This window comes from Podarcis filfolensis (assembly GCF_964270895.1).
Source record: "Podarcis filfolensis genome assembly, chromosome: 7".
NCBI classification, from domain to species: domain Eukaryota; kingdom Metazoa; phylum Chordata; class Lepidosauria; order Squamata; family Lacertidae; genus Podarcis; species Podarcis filfolensis.
The window spans coordinates 81,243,264-81,264,922 of record NC_139603.1 but is presented as its reverse complement, the minus strand read 5'-3'; the positions used below and the strand labels follow the sequence as shown (position 1 = coordinate 81,264,922).

Sequence of the window (21,659 nt, the reverse complement as noted above, 5' to 3'; positions counted from 1 at the left end):
TTCTTTTAATTTCTCCACCATTTCTGCATATACCTTATATGTCCGTTTAGATCACTTTCTCCCCTTATTCTCCCTTTATGATATATGATACGGTTGAATTTACCTTAATGCTGCTAGCTTTTTCACTTGTTTACAGCTATTTTCCAGATACTCCACAAATTTCCCCCCACTCTTCTTTATATTCTTGGTCTTCTTGCTCTCTTATTTTTACTTGTTAGACCTGCTAACTCTGCATATCCTGTCATCTTTAGTTGCCAATTCTCCTTTTTAGGGAACCTCACTCGACAATTCTGCGATTCAATGAGTTGGCTAATATGCCCCGCCGGAGGAAGCGAGGGCCGAATGAGTTCTTGCTGAAAATGCCTCAGACATATTTCTGAGTCAACGGGGTTTGGCAAACCAACATGTCACGGATTGCAAAAGGAGGCTTCTGAGGGCATTAGCAAGAAGGTCCAGAGGCGAGATGAGCTGTAGAAACACACCCACCAACGTACACAGCTACGTGGGGATCATATGCAATTAAAGGATGCACTGAAGGTTAAAACTTGTACAAGCAGAAAGAGAGCCGCTGTTTCTGAAGATTGCATCAGAATGCAGAATGATCTTAAGGCATGTGTCAGAGGGTCACAGGAGCATGACCCCATCCTTGGCGTCGTACCTGGTGCACATGCCTCCATGTGCAAGAATACAACACGGGAACGAAAGGTTGTAATCTAGCCTGGGGAGTTGCATCAGCCAGGCATTGGAAAACGGGGCGTTTAAAGGATCAGCTACATGAGGGGGACAGGAGGAGGGGTTGCAGGTGAAAAACACCCGAAAGGGTGTTGGGTATTTTCCTCGCATCACACCTATCACATCTCCCTTTTAAACCATCCAATGTCCTTTGGCATGGGGTGGGGGTAGACCTAATGAACCTTTGGTCTGAGCCAGCAGGGTTCCCTTATGTAAAGAGACAGCGTGAGGTAAAGAGGGATTCCCCTCACACCATCCTCATCACAAAGACACCATGGGCTGCTGTGCCATCGTCATTAAGCCAACTCTGAGTGAGGGCAAAAGTGGGATATGTTTAAGAAATATTGAATGAAATACAATAGCGGCGGGGTGTCTATGACAGCGTTTGAATTATTTCTGTATATATGACAGATAAAACTAAAGCAAAAGGTTTCGTAAGTAGTAATAAATTTTAAGATTACATAATTAGTTTAAAGTAACAGCCATGTATAAAGGTAAAGGGACCCTTGATTATTAGGTCCAGTCGTGGCTGACTCTGGGGTTGCGGCACTCATCTCGCTTTATTGGCCGAGGGAGCCGGTGTACAGCTTCCGGGTCATGTGGCCAGCATGACTAAGCCGCTTCTGGTGACCCAGAGCAGTGCACAGAAACGCCGTTTACTTTCCCGCCGGAGTGATACCTATTTATCTACTTGCACTTTGACATGCTTTTGAACTGCTAGGTTGGCGGGAGCAGGGACCGAGCAACGGGAGCTCACCCTGTTGCGGGGATTTAAACAGCTGACCTTCTGATTGGCAAGTCCTAGGCTCCGTGGTTTAACCCACAGCCCCACCCGCGTCCCTAACAGCCATGTATACAACTGGAAAATAGAAAAGGTAAATACATTGGGGGTGGCGGGAAGTCTTATGTATATACAAAAGAATGTATGGTGAATTGTATTGTATAGAATTGTCTTTGATTTGCATTCTTGCTCTTTTTTCATAATACCATATATTACAATGTAATGTTGTCAAGCAAACTTAATAAAATAAATTAAAAATTAAATTAAATTAAAAATGTGACAGATTATTCCATTTTACCACTGTGCTACATGCTCCGTTCTTCCTGGTGCCTTATCAAGAACATCCTGCTCCTCTGAGGCAGAGGCTGATAAGAAGCAAAGGTACAGAGTTTCCCAATCAATTGCATTTTTAACCTCAAAATCCTCAGAGGTCATCCAAGGAAGGCCTCAGCTGATGCCTTGGGGCTATTTACAAATCTCCTGTAAAGTGCAGTGACTTCAAGCAGGGATGAGCAGGCTTCAGGCAATGGTGGCTGGTGACCTTTGGGCTGAAACGAAGGCTTCACAGCCTGAGTGTCTCTTTGCTCTGCGTCACCATTAAGATCTCTTTTCGAGTCTCCTTTGGTAGCAGCAGCTAGACAAATGGGCAGATGTGCTGAATGGAAGGAGGGGTGGTTTCGAGTGTGGCAGATCTGTGGGCTCTTTAAAGGAATATATACAGATCCTTCCCAATCATTTCCGCAGAAAAAACCAGCAACACGCCCAGCAACAACTCTGCAACAAAGCAGATTCAAATTGCCCCGAAGGATAACAGTCGCTTGTGTGCTTCTCTGCCTTCACTTGACTTCTATCAAAAGAGGCATTCAAACCACCAGGCAAATGAGCCAAGCTTGTGACTTGGTTTTGCCCACACACACTCACCAGACCCAACAATAGGTATTGTGTCGCGTTAAAAATAACATGGAGGGAAGTAAAACTTCCTTTTAGCTGAGGCTGGCCTTGCTTTCTCTCTCCCTTCCTCTAGAGCAGGCATCCCCAAACTCGGCCCTCCAGCTGTTTTGGGACTACAAGTCCCATCATCCCTGACCACTGGTCCTGTTAGATAGGGGTATGGGAGTTGTAGTCCCAAAACAGCTGGAGGGCCAAGTTTGGGGATGCCTGCTCTAGAGAACTCCCGCCGCAAGGCATTTCAGAGGGATTCCTAATTACATAAATGCATTTGTCTGCAGCTACAGAGCTCACAAAGAAAATGAGCACCATTGTTAGGTTATGTTAGGAAAAAAGAAGACAAACAATGCAAATGAACAGGAAAACTGGTCTGGAATTCAGAAGGTTTGGAAGGAGCAGAAGCGCAGTCTGGGCTTGTTTTCTGCTGCCTGAAAGAACGTAAACAGAGCCTCGTGGTCACAGTTTCCTTTGGAAAAACATTCTTGGATAATTTGCTTCTGAAGGACAATTGTCTGGAGTTATAACGCTGGTTTTGGAACGCTTCCGTTCCTTCCTCCCTGATTCCTTTTTCTTCGATGTGTGGATCTCTTCTTTACTGTTGCTATTATTGCTTATTGTGTGTCAGAAAACAAAAATAAAAGCAACCATGGAAAAGGAGAGCTTTGCTGGATCAGGCCAAGGACCCATCTAGTAGTTCGGCATCTTGTTTCCACTCTAGCTAACCAGATGCCTCTGCAAGCAGAGGCAGAGCGCAAGAGCACTCTCCATACTTCTGATTCATAACATCTGGCAGTCAGAGGGACTTCCGGGTTAGCGCCATCGGCAATGGCGGAATTCCTCTGATCAAGAGGAACCCGCTCTGCGAAAATCGGGTCTTGCCGCCACGGCGAAGGCGGAGACCCTTTAAAAATCCCAGGCGGAGGAAGCCTGGGAACGTGGGATTCGGCTGACACCAGGAGCGCCCCCCCTACTCGCAAGGAAACCCCTTTTTCGGGGATCCGAAGCGACGTGGGGTGAGAGGCGCGGTGTTTTGAAGCGACCGCTATTTTTACGGAGTGAAGCCGCACAGCCGTTGCCGGAGAGCGCTGACTTTTTCCTGTGGACAATTGGACTCTAAACAAGTACCCGTGAGTAGAATGGAAAATTGGATTAAGAAACATTTTAATTTGGCACTGAAGCGGGAAGGCTCTAAACAGGAAGTCCGCCTTCCGCTTTTTGTAAATAGACTGAAGCAAAAATTGTGCAAGCTAAAGTCAGGAAAGTCGTATATAAAGGTTTAAAATTCCTTCAGTTTTAACCAGCAAAACCCCTCTTGGAAGCAGGAGTAAAGAGGGGGAATTCTGATTGTTCAAGCCTGCAGGAGAGAGTGTTAAGAAAGAAAAATTTCCACCGTCTCAAACCTGGGAACGGGGTGTCAGAGACAGAGATTTTGGGGGAAGTCCATTGACTGTGAATGGAACGCCTTTTGACAGATAGTTAAAGAAGAGAAACAAATTGATTCCAATGTTGCCTTTTGCATTTAAAAGAAACAAAGAATTTGAAAAATGAAAGTAATTTTTTTTTTGTTGGACCTGCTCTCAAAAGATGGATACAAATAGAAATTGTCTCCTCTAGAGGGAGCTTGTTAAATCGTTGCTGGAGTCGTTCTGGGGATTTTACAGCTGTGGAGATTAAGATCGTGGGACTAGACTTTGACCTTGAATAAAAATGTGTTTGGAAGAAGTTTTGGTGCTTGCTTTTTGCAAGACAAGTGCTTTGTTGCAGCAGATGCATGAGAAGGTGGATTTGATGACTGTTGCAGTCAAAAATTTTGGACAAACAGTGAATATCTATACAGAAACCATTCAGGAGCCAACGCAGGAACCTGTTTTGACAGGGCAAGTGCAAATGCAGAAGATAATGGAGGAGGTTGCTGTTGAACCTGAAGTAACACAAATGGAGAGACCTGAGGCCCTGCAGGAGCATAAGCCGCTGTCCTTGAAGACTGAATTTGGAGTGGGCCATGGGGGGTCCGGAGATGTGGGGGCCCTTAATCTTGGAGGGACTTTGAAACATGCTTTTAAATATTTTTTGGACTACACAGTTGATTGTGGGGAATGGGACTGTGGGGAATGGGCTGATCTGCTGAGGAGAGACGGAGTTATTTTTGAGTTGGAGTATCCCCGAGACCTACTCCTCAACGAGAGAGAAAAGAAATTAAGAAAGAGATCAACAAAAGATAAGGTAAAGTGCAGGTGCAAACAAGAAGAAGATCTGCAGAAGGGACATGGAAAAGACTTAAGAGCCTCGGACATTAGATTACCAGGTTGATGGTCTAGATGGAATGGACAGGAAGGACTGACATAACCCGAGACCAGGAAGAAGAGACGTTGGAGGAAGATTGGAAGATTTTTTTTTAAAAAAAAATTATTTTGGGAATTAGTGCAAAATTAATGAGCATTAGGAAAAATGTTGGAATGAAAATAATTGGCTTTAGTAGAAATGATATAAGGAATTATGTATAAATAAATATTAAGTTTTAAGTTTTAAGGTATTTTATGGTAAGATAAGGTTAAAATAAATTAAGGTAAATTGAATGACAGAATATAGTGAAAGATGGAAAGGATTTGCTGAGTTAATTAATAGGTTAGACTGTTAAGTTAAATTACTCAATAAAAATTGAGAAGGATGGAAAGAATTTGCTGAAACAAATAATTAAACTAGAATACAGAAAGGGAGGTGTGAGGAGGTTGATGAAACAAGTAAATGAAAGATAAAGTTATGGAATATTGGATGTGTGTTTTTTCTTTATTATTATTCTTATTGCTGTATTGATTTTTATGTCTTTTTTTCTTGTTTTTTTTTCCTTTTTTGATGTATTGTTATGTATGTTTTGTTAAAATTTTTGTTGTTTCCTTTTTTTCTTCTTTCTGTAATTCTTGAAACTCCTAATAAATATCATTTTAAAAAAAACATCTGGCAGTCAGAGGAATAGTGTCTCTGACACTGGAGGCACAACCAGGGCTTTTGCGGCGCCGGGGTGCAAAGATCCGCCCGGCGCCCCCCCCCCGGTTGCCCTGTCCCAGGCGCACAGGAGGGCGGAGCCGAATGGCCGCTTCAGCATCTCGCTGCCTTGGTCACCCCCGAACTCGCGGCACAGAGCCGTCCACAGCAGTAGAACCCGCTGCGACGCTCCGACCGACAAGCAGCCTCTTCCCCGGACTCAACTCTCGGGTCCCGGACTCTCGGCCTGGCGCCCCTGAGAGCCCAGCGCCCGGGTGCCCCGCACCCCTAGTGCCTATGGGTAAGACGGCCCTGGGCAGAACATAACCATTGTGCCCTGTGGAGGAACTGGGGCTGCTTCCAGCCAAACTTGTTTATTGAGCATCGCTTCTGGTTCGTTTGCCCAAAGCTTGCAGGGAGCTTAGACGGTGTTGGTTTTTTATTGAGCATTTGTTCCAGCTCGTTTGTGGGGAGGTTAGATGATGCTGCGTCAAGCAAACGTTTATTCCACACTTTCCGGTGCATTTCCCCTTTGCGTGTGAGGTCAAGCAGCATGTCGTGTGGGACCTGAGAGCATACCCTCCGACGTTTCTCAGATGAAAATAAGGACATCCTATTCTACATCAGGAAGCTTCTCCCGCATTTGATCTCGCTGCACACATAGATGTCATAAACACACCTACATTGGTTACCTTGAGCCAGTTGCAACCTCTCCACTGAACCTACCTCACAGGATTGTTGTAAAGAAAAATCATGTACAAACCTTCCACAGATAAATGGAATGAAATACAATTTTAGCTGTAAGCTGCCTTTTAAGTCCCTGTGGAAAAGACAGGAAATTAATAACAATAATAATGATGAAGATGATTATGATGATGGAATCTGTGAGAATGATCAGTCAGTAAATTCTATTGAACTCAGTGAGACTTACTTCTGAGTAAGAATGCTTAGAATTGCAGTGTAGGGCTGCACAGTCTTTACCCAGTTACCTGGGAGTAGGCTCCATTGAATACAATGGGACTTACTTCTGAGTAGACATGCAAAGGCTTGCAATGAAAGGCTCAGTTTACAAGAAAGGAATATACCCTCCATGCATGTCTTAAAAAATTGTTGGCTGCTGAAGCATTGCAATTAAAGAATTTAAAGTGAATTCAAAATTATAGGAAGGGTTTTGTATGTCGGCGTCACCATTTCCTTCATTTGGTGCAGATATTTTATTTTCAGTATAAACAGGTTTTTGCAGCTACACAAACACAAAGCAAAGGCTGCTATTTCCAAAAAGGATGGGAGGTTTCTGATCTGATCTCTTCACCACTTTTAATAGTTCTCTGAGATGTGGAGGGGGAGGGGGAGGAAAACCTGGCCATTCCAGGATCAAATCTGAAACAGGAATGGCTTCTGTAATTCTGGGACCATCCCTGGAAAATCGGGACACTTGGAGGATATGTGACAGCTCCAGTGTGCTTTGCAATCAAGCCCTAGTCCTTGGCTATAGTTTAATGTTCACCTTTTTCCTAATTCCACCGCAGGCTCTTTTGATTAATGAATAAACTAGCATGCGCCTAAAAGAGAATTTAATACTAAAGGGAGGGGGAAATCAAATCTCAGATGGCGGCATTTGCCCAACCATATCATTTCCTCAAGATTCTTCCGATTACAAAAATGGGTAGAGAAAACGTTGCCATGCTGAGCACACACACTGTCTCTCTCTTTCTCTCTCTCTCTCTTTCTCTCTCTCTCTCTTTCTCTCTCTTTCTCTCTCTCTCTCTCTCTCTCTCTCTCTCTCTCTCTCTCTCGGTTAGTCATTCGTTGCAAGAATATAATCAGCAATTGGCTTCCCCTTTTCTGCCACCTGAACCTGGGATTGCTCTTTGGTCAGGCTTATGACCAGAATGAAGAGAAAGAAAGGCATGTGACCTGAATCGAAGTGTTGTGCTTGATTTACACACTCAGAAGGATGGAAGGAACAATATTTGGACTTGCAGTGGATCTCTGCACAAGCAGAGCAAAGGAAAAGCACACCAAGTTAGCTGTGTCAGTGATGTACAGCAGAGCAGTTTGGCGACCAGCCTAGTCACCCAGCTCTCCAGGTTTTCAGAAATATGACACATGAACAGGGCAATAAGCTAGCCATAATTCCATGGCAGCAGGGAATGCATAACCACCAACATCTCTCCGGTGAACATAGGGACGCCCTATTCCATACCCCCCAACATTTCTCTGATGAAAATAGGGATATCCTAAGGAAAAGCGGGACATTCTGAGATCAAATCAGAAACCAGGACAGCTTCTGTATATCTGGGGCTATCCCTGGAAAATAGGGACACTTGGATGATCTGGGAATCTGGAAATTCATATACAGCTTGTCTTCTTTTGGCACCAGATGAACGTTTTGACGTTCATCCAGGCCTTTATATTATTTAGGTAATCTGGACCTTCCTCACATTTTATTGGAAACATGCAGATTGTTGTTGTTGTTCTCATTTATTGTTGTTACATTTTGGAGGTGTGGTGAGTTCTGCTTTGCTGAATTTGTGTAGGTTACATACAGGAAAACACTTTATGCCATTTTCCCAATGTTTCCTGGCCTGATATTTTCCATGCTTTACGGGGGGGGGGGGGAAAGCTACCTTTGGATCTAGCAGAAGTTTAGCATTCCGTTCTGTGTTAATTAATTCCGGGGGGGGGGGGTCTGATCCATTTGCAACCCTTTTAACTTGAAAAATTGCAGGATGAAAATTGAAGTGGCATCCCAGCACACCTATTTATTATATCTGGTGGAATGTCTTCTGAATTACTTACGGTAAACTGTTAATTTTGATCGTATTGTTTATATTCCTTAATTTTGATCCTATTGTTTATATTGTTTTAGATTGTATGCCTGCCCCCCTCCACCAGGTAGAATTTCCTATTTTAATTCTGTACAGAGCCATGTACATAAATGGCACTCTATAATGAATGGATGAATAATACAGTTAATTGCTGCTGCTTTCATGGGGAAAACATGGAGGAACAGAAGCCCAATGCATGTCAAGGGCAAGGCCGGTTGGCAAGATGTTCAATTATATCCCCACCATACCCACTGATGTGCATGAAATTTAATGCAACATGGCAGTAAATCAATCCAAAAGCCACCTTTCCACAATGCAACAGGTAATGTAATGCAAAAGGAATGTTAAAAAATCAGGACAGAAGCTCTTGCTCTATAACCAGGGAAACTAATGCAATCATTCCCGTGTCTGAATGCACTCATCTTCATATTTTTGTCCCGTATATTTTAGATCCAGGACCTTTGCATGCTATTTTGGACTCGTGTCTTGCAGATAATCTGCTATTTTCGTCCTGTGGATGATAGATCAGGGATGAAGGTCGTTTGACGTTGCAGTCGATGCCAGAGTGCCCTCTAGCCCAATCCTGAACATCTGGCAACCCTCGGCCAGCAATTCATTCAGCTCCCAGTCAAACAATCACTCCTTTGCCCGCTATATTAAGATAATCTGGCTCAGCACCAAAGCATTACCTTGTGGGGGATTACGGAGCATTATCCAAGTGTTATTAGTACACGACTGCAGTGTTTATGTTCCGGCGCACATTTGCTCTCTCTGAATACTGGAGGCTGAAGCAGCCCAGTTATTTTAACCTTGAGTTGTGAGCAAAAAGGGGCTCTTTCCTAAACACAGAAGAGCAAAACAATGTGTTTCAGGAATAGAAACAGGCTGCCCCAAACGATAATGTCCCAGAGAAACATCCTGCGCAATGCATGCTCCTTTTAATGTGATTCGTGCACTGGTTGGCCTTGCGCCTAGGCTACCACAGTGCACTCAGCATGGGGCTTCCCTCGAGACTGAAAACTGCCGCTTGTTGGTGATTGTAGGACATCTCCCGCCATCATGTTGCTGCTTGAAACAGGCCACTGCCGCCTGCTGAATGGGAAGGCCAGCTTTGGCTATCATGCCTTGTGCACCTTGAGATTTACAAAGCAGCTGACATAGTTCCATCACATCAAAACCTTTCACTTATTGCAGAGAAAGGGCTCCGAGGAGCCACCTATTTAGTTGAACATTCATCTTGATTTGCTTACACAGAGATTAGACTATGGGTGGACCTAGACCAGTGATGGATTTATGTATAAGCTAAACAAGCTAAAGCTGTGGGCCCCCCCAAAAAAAATTAAAGGGAAAAAACTGGATGTACATTTCCAAAATATAAGACAAAAACAAATAAAATAAAACCTGCATATGGGTATCTGAAGAAGTGTGCATGCACACGAAAGCTTACACCAAGAACAAACTTAGGTGCTACTGGTAACGTTGGTTACCCCTGTGCTCGGACAACAAAGCGCTTTCATCCCCTTTAATTGTGTAAGCCGAAATTTTCCATATGCACTTGTTATGCTGCTATTTCTACGGGGATATACGCTCGGTATAAAAAACAGAGACATCACCTTGCCAACAAAGGTCCATGTAGTTAAAGCTATGGTTTTCCCAGTAGTGGTGTATGGAAGTGAGAGCTGGACTATCAAGAAGGCTGATGGCCAAAGAATTGATGCTTTTGAATTATGGTGCTGGAGGAGACTCTTGAGAGTCCCATGGACTGCAAGAAGATCAAACCTCTCCATTCTGAAGGAAATCAGCCCTGAGTGCTCACTGGAAGAACAGATCCTGAAGCTGAGGCTCCAATACTTTTGGCCTCATGAGAAGAGAAGACTCCCTGGAAAAGACCCTGATGGTGGGAAAGATGGAGGGCACAAGGAGAAGGGGACGACAGAGGACGAGATGGTTGGACAGTGTTCTCAAAGCTACCAGCATGAGTTTGACCAAACTGCGGGAGGCTGTGGAAGACAGGAGTGCCTGCCGTGCTCTGGTCCATGGGGTCACGAAGAGTCGGACACGACTAAACGACTAAACAACAACATTTATCACTCCTGTTATACAAAATCTCCAAATGGGTCCGAACTTCAATGTCTAAAACTCCTGGTAGAGAACAAGGATCTAGAGATCACACTAAGCGTGGCCAAATTCTGTGCGACTGCCATAAAACTTAGGGAACAAGCTGTATGCACCTGAATCCCTCCTACAAAATAGTGACAGTCTGGATCAAGCAGCCTGCGTCTTTAAACACAGCCTTCAACTTGAAACACGAAAGTGTTGGGGAGGAGCAGGATTTTTGGGGTTATTACAGACAGGTATCTTACAAAGAAGGATAGTCTTTGAGCTCGGAGCAGTGTATACGAAATCAAAGTTCATTTCACTTTGATGTTTTTCAGAGCAAGCACTCTGTGATTCCATTTTTTTTCCCTTTATTTAGGGCACAAGGAGTTTACTAAATGGTACAATGGAAAAAACTCCTCTGCATGCAGTGGAACAAGAGGCCTGTCATTTTCATAAAAATTAATCGCCTCTTCTATCTGTTCTTGTAAGGTTGAACTTAAAACCTACGCTGGCAGGAGCCAAGAATATTCTGACACCCTTAAAGAAAAGGAGGAGAAAAGACTTGAGTATTCAAGTCCTGGCTGATATCTCGGGTCTTTTTAATCTCCCTATGAAATGGCGTCTTTATTCTTCGGAAGGAAAATGCTCCACCAATCCTCTCAGCATCGAGGATTTCCGCCTTGGCAGATTCTGTAGCTTTCCCCGCTGTCTTCCTTGATCCTAATATCAAAACAATGCAGAAGGAGAGGGATTGCAAAGGGCAGCTGACTAGGATCGAAATAGGATGGGCATGCCAATTTCAGCTTCTCATTCTACCACGCTTGAGCTCAGTTCTCCACATCAGTTTGCAATTTTATTTTATTTATTTTTTTAAGTCTCCATGAAAATTCATCAGCATTTTAGCGCCAGCTTCCAGATCACCTGTTTATCAAGCATTCCTTCTGGCTCGGTTTGCAAGGAGGTTCGATGGCTTTGGCTATTTATTGAACACCACGTCCCATTGGTTTGTGGGGAGGTTACACAATTCTGCATCAAACAGATGCTTATCCCTCATTTCCCAATGTTTATCCCATTTCCCCTGACTGTTACCTTGTTGCGGGTGTTGTGGGTGAACATATCAGACGACACAGCGATTCTTCAAACAGCTCTTGTTTATTCACAGGCCAGAACAGAACTGGACTGAAGGGTTCAGCCAACCTGCTTATATAGAGCTCATACAAACCAACAGTAACAACTTTCTGTAACTATCCAATCACTGAATGTCACTTTCAATTCCTTATTTGCATATGTGGACCTGAGTGAAAACTATCTACAGAATCCCCCTGCTGGCCCAGGGTGAGAACTTCAGTACATATTTCTCATTCCTACTTTGCCTTTTCTGTTTCTCCTGACTGGCGCTCTCGATAAATTACAACAGACAAGTTCCAGGTCTCCCTTTTCTCCCTCTCTACTTCAAAGCAAGCACTTACAGGCCCTCTAAGGGTTCCTATTTTCCAGGGACAGGCCCTGATTTACAAAAGCCATCCCAGTTTCCAATTTGATCCTGGAATGTCCCACTTTTCCCTAGGACGTCCTTATTTTCATCAGAGAAATGTTGGAGGGTATGGTGTTGTGTGACTCCCTGAACCAAGGAGATCTTTAGAAGACATCTGAAGGCAGCCCTGTATAGGGAAGTTTTTTTAATGTTTTGTTATGTTTTTATATATGTCGGAAGCTGCCCAGAGTGGCAGAGTGGCAACCCAGACAGATGGACGGGGTATATATAATAACATCATCATCATCATCATTATTATTATTATTATTATTATTATTATTATTATTATTATTAAATAGGATGTCCCTATTTTCTTCAGAGAAGTGTTGGAGGGTATGCACTTAGGCACACACACAATTGCCAACAGAAGCCTACTGTTTCCATTTCCTGACTGGCAGTGCTGTGCATGCTTATTTCTCTTTTCCTCCTTAAAAACAAAGCAAAACATATTTTTTTAAAAAAATAACTTCACTCAGTTCTAAATGGGGAAGAGATTTTTTTTTTAGGAACTGAAAAAGGTGCAAACTGCTTCAAACGGGCAAGTTTTGATCTTCCCTGTGATCTATGCAAACGCCTTGCAATCTCCTGTGTGTCTACTTAATCTTAAGAGCAGGCTGTGCATTTAGAGAGGAGGGTAAACATTTGGGTTCTGTGTATGTTACCATCTCACTTTGGATTTTTCATGGGCTGACAGATGTACCGTACAGTAAAGCCTCTGTGATAAGGAAGCCAAATGCCGCCACAAACACACACACACACACACAGACACACACACACCCTCCTTCCCCAACATTCACTCGGAAAGTTTCTTGGACGTGCAAAGCAGTCTGAGATGTTTAAACTTCCGTCCTTCTTCCAGAGCAGGCATTTCAAACTCTCTAGTTTTTAAGGAGTTTTCCCACCCTGACTTGAGGGACCCCTGCTTGCCTGCCCCCAAACCTGGCACTATCTATCTTTCTATCTATCATCTATCTATCTATCTAGTGCTTTCTTCTATTTAAAAAAAAAAAGTTTAGGGGTACCCTCATTTTCCTACTCATATTGAAATACTGCCCCTCAATGAGGCCAAACTTAGATTCACAAAATGTTTAGGGGTATGCGTACCCCTGCGTACCCCCAGAAAAAAGCACTCTATCTATCTATCTATAATCTACCTATCATCTATCTATCTATCTATCTATCTATCATCTATCTATCTATCTATCTATCATCTGTCTGTCTATCTATCTATCATCTATCTATCTATCTATATCTATCTATCATATCTATCTATCATATCTCTCTCTCCTATCTACCTACCTACCTACCTACCTACTTACCTACCTATCTATCATCTATCATCTCTCTCTCTCTCTCTCTCTCTCTCTCTCTCTCTCTCTCTCTCTCTCATCTATCTATCTATCTCATCTATCTATCTATCATCTATCTATATCTATCTATATCTATCTATCATCTATCTATCTATCTATCTATCATCTATCTATCTATCTATCTCTATCTATCTATCTATCTATCTATCTATCATCTATCATCTATCATCTATCATCTATCATCTATCATCTATCATCTATCATCTATCATCTATCATCTATCTATATCTATCTATCATCTATCTATCTATATCTATATCTATCTATCTATCTATCATCTATCATCTATCATCTATCATCTATCATCTATCATCTATCATCTATCATCTATCATCTATCTATCTATCTATCTATCTATCTATCTATCTATCTATCTATCATCTATCATCATCTATCATCTCTCTCTCTCTCATCTAGCTAGCTATCATCTATCATCATCTATCTAGTGAGGGGCAGATGGGGCTCATCAACCTGAGAAGGTAGCCCATCTAGCAGAAGGAAAACTCTGTTCCTAAACCTCTGCTGCCTTGCAGAATATCTTTGGGAAAAGAAAAGGCTAAGGAGCAAAGCCTGCACAAATCCAGAGTGGAGGCCCCAAGGCGGTTGGATGGCACCTTGTACACCTCCTTCCGGCAACTCCTGCGTCCAAGCTGGTGCCAAATGTAATGCCCTGCTTTCTTTTGGACCACATCTGGGCAGCCCTGGACTGACTCTTTTCCAGCCCATGTTGTTCTGCCATGTGATTCTCAGTACTGGAAATGTTGCCTAGCCTGTGATATAGAAAAATAGGGGTGTTTGGCTTTTGCTGCCCGACTCCTCAAGGGACTGAGTCGCCTAAGTCCATGATCGGTCAGAGATGAACGGATGATGGCAGGAGGCAGTGAAAGCAAGGCAGATCTTTATTTTTCTAGTTACAGGTAGGTAACTGTGTTGGTCTGTTGTAGTCAAAACAAAATAAAATAATTCCTTCCAGTAGCACCTTAGAGACCAACTAAGTTTGTTACAGGTATGAGCTTTCGTGTGCATGCACACTTCTTCAGATACACTGAAAGAGAGTTCCCTTCCCTCCTAGCAAGGAGGCAAGAGAGACCCAGAACCAAGAAGAAACATCTCTTTTAAGGGTTTTCATTTTGACATGGAGAAGAAGGACATCCCCTCTACAAACAGTCAGAAATTACATCACACTTAAGGTGGGGTGACTGTGGCTCAGGCAGGCCAAGGTGTGAAATTCCTGAGAATTTAGCAAGTTTTACATAGTCCACCGTCAGATTTCCCTTAAGGCAGAGCATCTGGGCAAACAGTGACAAATAATTACAAAGTACGTTCATAGGAGGGACGCGGGTGGCGCTGTGGTTAAACCCCAGAGCCTAGGGCTTGCCGATAAGGAGGTCGGCAGTTCGAATCTCCGTGACGGGGTGAGCTCCCATTGCTCGGTCCCTGCTCCAGCCAACCTAGCAGTTCGAAAGCACATCAAAGTGCAAGTAGATAAATAGGTACCGCTCCGGCGGGAAGGTAAACGGCGTTTCCGTGCACTGCTCTGGTTTGCCAGAAGCGGCTCAGTCATGCTGGCCACATGACCCGGAAGCTGTACACCAGCTCCCTCGGTCAATAAAGCGAGATGAGCGCCGCAACACCAGAGTCGGTCACGACTGGACCTAATGGTCAGGGGTCCCTTTACCTTACTAGGTTCATAGATATAGGAGAGGAATCCCTTCAGGAACTGTGTTCTCTGGCAAGGGGGATTAAGGGGGCAGAGGAAATATTTTGAGCCTTTAGGAGAGCCAAGATGGCTTTTGCATTGCTCTTCTGTACTATTTGAGACATGTGGTTTATATACTTACGTACGTGTGTTTACCTTGTGCAATTATCAACATTCATTCTATATTTGGGACCTTACAATTGTTATACTATACCTGGCACCACTAAGCAGCAAGAAAGGGTGGAAGTCTAACCTTCCTTAAGTGTTTTGCAAGCTCTTTCTAGAAAGGCTTTTTCCCCTCCCTGACTCCATAAATGGTGAATGCACACCCACTCTCAGATGCCATTGTTGGCTCCTGCAGAAGGCATCACATGCTGTGCGGGTGTGTACATTCCTAAGTCTTTTTATTGACCCGGAGAGCAGAGCCGCAAATGTGATGGTGAGGTTTGTTTACTAGGAAGATTAATATGTGACACGAAAGCTTTAAAGATAGGGAAACAAGGTCTTTAATCCACAGATATTTTTTTCTTTTGCATGCTCATGGCGAATTGAGCATCTGCTGTTTTGGTTTCTGAAGTATCTGCACATGATTTCGGGGCTTTGTGGTCCCACCTCTCTGAGGCCACTTCCAGACTGGTGGCTTCTGGTGTTTTTTAAGGGTGTGTTCTGCAAAATGGCATTGACAGACGGATGCATTCCCACAGCCGTTTGTTCCATTTCCCTGACATTTCCATTACTTAGAAGAGTCACCTCTGGAAATCTAGCGGAATATGGCGGAAGTTTAGCGCTCATTTCCATGTGAACGGCTTTGAGGGGGAAAAAATCCATTTGCAATCCCATTAACCCAGAAAACTGCAGGTGGAAAGTGAGCAATTTGGCCTGGCATACCTGCATAAGGTTCTTTCCTGACCTTGCACACAGAAGTATGCCTGTTGTCCCATGATGTTTGCTGTTGTGTCACACAACACCCACTGGTGTGAATGGAATTTCAGTATATTGGTTAAAGCAAACCACAGTTCCATCATGCAAACAGGACTGCACTGGGAAAGGAATGTCAGAGCTGGAGAAAGATGGATAGCAAGGGATGGCACCACTCAGGTGTTGTGAAACGTAGTTCTGGATATATGGGATAGCAAGGGGGAGAAGGTGAGGTCTCAGAAGAGCTATAGCTCAGAGGTAGAATATCCGCTTAGCATGCAGAATGTCAAAGGTTTGATTCCTGGAGTTATGTATTGAAGTTCTCACCCTGGGCCAGCAGGAAGATACTGTAGATAGTTTTCACTCAGGTCCACATATGCAAATAAGGAATTGAAAGTGACGTTCAGTGATTGGATAGTTACAGAAAGTCATTACTGTTGCATTGTAAAGGTAAAGGGTAAAGGGACCCCGACCATTAGGTCCAGTCATGGCCGACTCTGGGGTTGCAGTGCTCATCTCGCTTTAGTGGCCGAGGGAGCCAGCGTACAGCTTCCAGGTCATGTGGCCAGCATGACTAAGCTGCTTCTGGCGAACCAGAGCAGTGTATGGAAACACCATTTACCTTCCCGCTGGAGCGGTACCTATTTATCTACTTGCACTTTGATGTGCTTTCAAACTGCTAGGTTGGCAGGAGCTGGGACCAAGCAATGGTAGCTCACCCCGTCGCAGGGATTCGAACTGCCAGCCTTCTGATTGGCAAGTCCTAGGCGCTGTGGTTTAACCCACAGTGCCACCTATATAAGCAGGCTGGCTGAACCCTTCAGTTCACTTCTGTTCTGGCCTGTGAATAAACAAGAGCTGTTTGAAGAATCGCTGTGTTGTCTGATATGTTCACCCACAACTAACACCTGGCATCTGCAGGTGGGGCTCCCTTGCCTGAAATCCTGGAGAGCTTCTGGCCCTCAATGTAGACCAGCAATTCCCAAACTCCCACCCTCTCCCCAGACCACTTGAAAAACACTGAGGGTATTGTAGCATCATAGAATAGACCTTGTGGGTTATCTCTTCCAACCCTTTGCAATGCAGGCATCTCAACCAAAGCATCCATGATGACTGGCCATTCAGCCTCTGTTAGAAAACCTCCAGCCAACGAGAGTCAACCACCACAGACTTACTTCCTGGTTTCCTTGCTTGTTGTAGTAACTTCAATGCACCATGCTAGATGCTGTGTGGTTTTTCATTGTATTTTTACTGCCGCTTCAATTCACTGTGTTTTATTCTTATTCACAGAATTCAAATTGTAGGTGTTCTTCACAGACATGCCATGGACCACCTGAGTGAAGCTCACAGACCACAGGTTCTCCACGAGCAGCCGTTGGGGAACTCCTTGTGGAGACAATACTGATCCACGTGGACCTGTGTCTGAGGCCGTGTAAGACAGCCTCCTGTCTCCTTATCTCTGAAGGAGAGAGGAGGACCTTTGGATGGCTGATGGTGGTGGAGATGACAGGCGATGGTATCAGGGCATAAAAGCAAGGAGATATGAAGGAAAGGGCATGGAGGACGAGGAACTCGTGCTGCATCTGGCAGCAGAGTGAAGCCAGTGTGCACATTCAAGACATTACATGCCATAAAAGGAATCTTCTGGCACAGGTAGATGCCTTTTTTTCTTATGGTTTCTTATCTTGGAATTCACTGGGGGGTGGGAACCCTTGCCCTGAGATCTTGGACAGCTGCCACCAAGACATTGGCCAAGATCTAGCACAGCAGAAGACACACAGCTGGACCGGCCCTGCAATGAGGCAGAGTGAGGCAGCTGCCTTAGGCGGCAGATGTTGAGGTGCGGGGAGTGCCTGGTGTCCTACCCTATAACCTCTATACTAGCTGGCTGCAGTGAAAGACTCCATCCTTTCACCAAGATTGGAGGAAGATTCAGATTGGCTTCTGTACCTTTCTTGGGGAAGGGTGCCATCTTCTCCTTTGCCTCAGGCAGCAAAATGTCTTGAGCCAGCCCTGAAACACAGGGCGATTACTAAAATTTGAGGGGCCCAACATGGGGCCTGTGGGCACCGCAGTGGCCTTCAATCAGTTTATTATTACAGTCATAGACCAGCCATTTAAGAATATCTAAAATACAAAATTATGAAAGCCTTAGACACTCTCCCTGGCAATGGCCAAGATGATTTTAAATTAAGATATGGGGAGTTGGTTGTTTGGTGGTTGTTTGCATTTGGAGGGTGCTTCGTACTTTGAGGGGGGCATTGTTGGTGTTTTCCCTGCTCACATGTGGGTTTCTAAACACTGCCAGTTTTTCTTCTGTGAAACAGGGATTTTGTGGCGCTGTGGGTTAAACCACAGAGCCTAGGACTTGCTGATCAGAAGGTCGGTGGTTTGAATCCCTGCGACGGGGTGAGGTGAGCTCCCGTTGTTTGGTCCCTGCTCCTGCCCACCTAGCAGTTCGAAAGCACGTCAAAGTGCAAGTAGATAAATAGGTACCACTCCGGCGGGAAGGTAAACGGCGTTTCCGTGCGCTGCTCTGGTTTCGCCAGAAGCGGCTTAGTCATGCTGGCCACATGACCCGGAAGCTGTACGCCGGCTCCCTTGGCCAATAAAGCGAGATGAGCGCCGCAACCCCAGAGTCGGCCACAACTGGACCTAAAGTTCTTTTTTTTTTTAAATTATATTTTATTCAAATTTCAAAAACAGATTACAAAAATAATAAAATAATAAAGAAAAAAACAAACAATAAAAAATACAGAGTAGAAAAAAAGGAAAGTAGAAAAAACAGTAAAAAAAAGTCCATCTTTCAATTTCTTACTTTTCATTCACTTGTTTCCCTGACCTCCTCACACCTCCCTTTTTTGTATTCCATTTCGAATGGTTAATTCAGCAAATCCTTTCCCTCTTTGTTTTTATCTTAGTTCTTTATCGCCTTATATTTATATTTATATTCTATTATCGCCTTATATTTTCATCTATTAGCAAGCCCTTTTTACATGCTCCTTTTTAACATTGTTACTAAAACCGCTTCATTTCATTCCGACATCATTTTAACATTCATTAATTTTACAATGTTTCTGTAGATAGTCCTTAAATTTCTTCCAGTCTTCTTCCACCGACTCTTCTCCCTGGTCTCGGATTCTGCCAGTCATTTCCGCCAATTCCATATAGTCCATCACTTTCATCTGCCATTCTTCCAGAGTGGGTAAATCTTGTGTCTTCCAATACTTTGCAATAAGTATTCTTGCTGCTGTTGTGGCGTACATAAAAAAAAATTCTATCCTTCTTTAACACCAATTGGCCGACCATGCCCAGGAGAAAGGCCTTTGGTTTCTTCAAGAAGGTATATTTAAATACCTTTTTCATTTCATTATATATCATCTCCCAGAAAGCCTTAATCCTTGGGCACGTCCACCAAAGGTGAAAGAATGTACCTTCATTTTCTTTACATTTCCAACATTTATTATCGGGCAAATGATAGATTTTTGCAAGCTTGACTGGTGTCATGTACCACCTATATATCATTTTCATAATATTCTCTCTTAAGGCATTACATGCCGTAAATTTGATACCTGTGGTCCACAACTGTTCCCAGTCAGCAAACATAATGTTATGTCCAATCTTGTGCCCATTTAATCATAGCAGATCTAACCGTTTCATCCTGAGTTCAGCAGCAAGTTATACATTCTTGAAAGTATCTTAGTTTTGGAAAACTAAGAAAGACTGGACCTAAAGTTCAGAGGTCCCTTTACCTTTACCTTTAGAGCCATTTCTTAGATTTCCAAATTTCTTAGATTTCCAAATACATCCTTTCTCCCAAAATGGTTGAGCCTATTTAATCTGAGTCAAGAAGCTTTATATATCACAGTTGTATACACAGTCATTCCCTTGCTCTGCCATCAACCCTGGCAATAATTACAAAATTCTCTATGAGAGAAAGCTCTGGGGCGTTTTAGTGGCTTTTTGTAATACTTGGCTCATTTACAAGTATACCTGTTGAGCAGATGGAAAACAAGCGCTTACAGAGCTATAAAACCATAGAATTGTAGAGCTGGATGGTCCAATCCCTTGCAATTCAGGAATCTTCTGGTCAGACATGGAACTCAAACCCACGACCCTGGATTAAGAGACTCATGCTCTATCAACTGAGCTATCCCACAGCTTTGATTGGTTCGAATGAGTTGTTTCTGCCAGGCAACGAGGAATACTCAGCAACCTTCTCCACCAAAACTCCAGTCTGTTTCCTGGCTTACATTAAGGCCTGTGCACAACGACTTTTCCTGTTCTTCTGTGCTTCAAAGGGGCCTATTTTGGTTAAAATTAGCCCACTATAATGGTTGCAGAATATTGATAGAGGTGGTTTGAGACCGGGTGGTTAACAACAAGGCTGTTGTGCTCCCCACCCCCCGAGGAACACGGGATAAAAACATCCTCCTCTTCGGCTGTTAATCATTTCCAAGCTAACTAAGAAGGCCATTGAGTGGAAAGTCCAACAGCTGTTTCAAAACAAGCCCTTGGAAACCCTTATTTGTTCTGGGTCAAGACCTCCTTCCTTCTCTCTTCGAGAAAAGACCATGTGGGCTCGCTTAGGGTGGCCACAACGTGGGATGTAAACTTCTATTTTTTGCTTAAGGCTGCATGTCAGTTATATGTAAAAAATGCACGCGCCAAGCCATCAGGGCGTAATGAGATGTAATAGCTTGTTCCTGCAAAAGCTTGTTTTCCCACTGCTGGAAAGAGGAGAGGCAGCTGGGAGGTTATTCACTAGCTGTCCATCAACTGCAGCTGGAAGTGGAAGCACTGGGGTCTGTGCTCACAGATCTCCCCCGCAAGCACATTCTTCCCGACTCATCTCTAGGGATGGGTAAATTTGTCAATTTTGGTTTTTTTTTTCATTTTTAACCACCTGAAGCTCAGTTTTAATCATGTCCTCATCCATCTGCAAATTTCTTTATTTAAAACAGCCTCCTGAAAATTCAGCTGCAAATCTCTCCTAATATGCATATGTTTGTATGCCGTTTTCCCTGAAACACACAGTTTTGCAAAGCAAATTTTTCCCAATAGACTTCATTTTTAATATTATTTTCACATATAGGTGCATTTTGACCCACAGTTTATCCTAGTATATACATTTTGGAACTCATTATCTGGCTTGAGAGCTGCATTGCAAAATTCAGAGAATGCCTGTCTTATGGTTTATGGTACAGTGGTACATCTGGTTGCGAACGGGATCCGTTCTGGAGGCTTGTTCGCAACATGAAAAGAACGCAACCCACAGCGGTGCATCTGCGCATGCGCAGGTTGCAATTCGCAACTTCTGCGAATGCCCTTGTCATCATTTTGCACGTCTGCACATGCGCGAGCAGCAAAACCCGGAAGTAACCCTTTCTGATACTTCCGGGTCACCGCGGGACGTAACCTGATAGAACATAACATGAAGTGGATGTAACATGAGGTATGACTGTATTGTTTTGGAAAGTACAAATTTGGGAGGTTTGCCTTTAAATGAGAACTGAATCAAATATCTCACCTGTGCATCCCATTTTATGCAAACCTGCACTACTGTGCATGCGCAAACAGCAGAGATCCTTTACTGCAGGGGTCGTCCACTGGTCCAGACCCAAGACCCATCTCTGACTCCCAAGCCACACTACAGAACCCATTCACATATTTGCTTTTTATCTATAGTTCCTTTCTAGTCTTGTAATGTTGGAGGAGAAAGGCACGGGCAAGCTATGGTTAGTCCCTTGCTTCTGAGCCACAG

At 43.7% G+C, this 21,659-nt stretch overlaps 2 protein-coding genes across 2 annotated transcripts in view; both read left to right on the top strand.

The window, feature by feature from the left end:
- The window catches only part of ST3GAL1 (ST3 beta-galactoside alpha-2,3-sialyltransferase 1), a 144,049-nt gene extending 138,828 nt beyond the window's left edge, over positions 1 to 5,221 (top strand). Inside the window, exon 10 of the transcript XR_014549955.1 lies at positions 4,953 to 5,221. The gene's annotated coding sequence lies outside the window, so the exon portion shown is untranslated. The remainder of the gene's footprint in view (positions 1 to 4,952) is intronic.
- The window catches only part of ZFAT (zinc finger and AT-hook domain containing), a 668,318-nt gene extending 646,955 nt beyond the window's left edge, over positions 1 to 21,363 (top strand). Inside the window, exon 15 of the transcript XR_014549936.1 lies at positions 21,073 to 21,363. The gene's annotated coding sequence lies outside the window, so the exon portion shown is untranslated. The remainder of the gene's footprint in view (positions 1 to 21,072) is intronic.
- The last annotated feature ends 296 nt before the right edge of the window (positions 21,364 to 21,659 follow it).